Source organism: Taudactylus pleione, unplaced genomic scaffold, assembly GCF_031769625.1.
Source record: "Taudactylus pleione unplaced genomic scaffold, aTauple2 ptg000256l, whole genome shotgun sequence".
In the NCBI taxonomy this organism is placed as follows: domain Eukaryota; kingdom Metazoa; phylum Chordata; class Amphibia; order Anura; family Myobatrachidae; genus Taudactylus; species Taudactylus pleione.
Window position 1 is genome coordinate 11640142 of NW_028284658.1, and position 1100 is coordinate 11641241.

General features: G+C 37.1%; 1 pseudogene; it reads right to left on the minus strand.

The window, feature by feature from the left end:
* Window positions 1-201: 201 nt before the first annotated feature.
* On the minus strand, window positions 202-319 carry LOC148514942 (5S ribosomal RNA; annotated as a pseudogene).
* Between the last annotated feature and the right edge of the window lie 781 nt (window positions 320-1100).

Here is a 1100-nt window from a genome sequence, read left to right on the forward strand (position 1 = left end):
CAATAAAATAATGAGGCACCTTGCATTCTATACATAAAGTACAGATGATATAATAATCATCTGCTGGGTGTAACGGCAAAATATTAAATAAATCTCTATATCAATGGATACAAAGAGATATTGGTATTGAACAGATGAAATTAAACATATAATAGGTTTAGCTGCTCTGCCTGTGCATAGAAATCCCAAACATCCTCTTTTAACCTACAGCACCTGGTATTCCCAGGAGGTCTCCCATCCAAGTACTAGCCAGGCCTATCACTGGTTAGCTGCCAAGATCAGACGAGATTGGGCAATCATGTGATGTAAGGCTGTAGGTATAATAATAATGGGTTGCAACAGCACTGGGTCAGAGCAGTAACCATAAATGTAGGGCTATCTTAGTGAATAGTCCATTTATTGTTTTAAATATAGTGTTCAAAGAAAGTGTTGCATAGGCACACCTCAATTGTTACACGTGCATGCATCAAATAGGATTATCCATATAGCGATATAACGTGTAACATAGGGTAGATAAATAAATGATTATCAAACACAGACTTATTTATAATAGTCAATACATAGGTGTAGCATATGCCACTTTCGATCGATAGAAACTCACAATGAGATGCTATAAGGTTGGTTCTGTAGTGTAATTACATTGAATGATGCATTCAGTAATTAGGATTTAAGTTTAAACAACAAATCTCACATGATAAATCCTCATGCATGTAACACACTCGGAGTCACCCACAAACCATGTTTGTATTATTGGATAACAAGATGACCTTAATCAATGATCATAATTTATAGTAATACAATCTCATATAAATATAGCATACACAAGTGGTACTGTAGGACGGTGTTTTCCTAATTAGAGAGGTATAAATCAACTAAAAATAAAAGCATAACCACTAAAGTCCCAGACCACATTGGAGTTCTTATACAATACCAATCCCAAAGTTGAGATAGCCAGGAGTCCGATCCGTGCACAGATTGATTCCCCCAGCAAACTGTATACCACAGTACAGGACGTGCGTTTCGCCCGAATGAGGGCTTGTTCACCTCATGCATCCAATAATACAAACATGGTTTGTGGGTGACTCCGAGTGTGTTACATG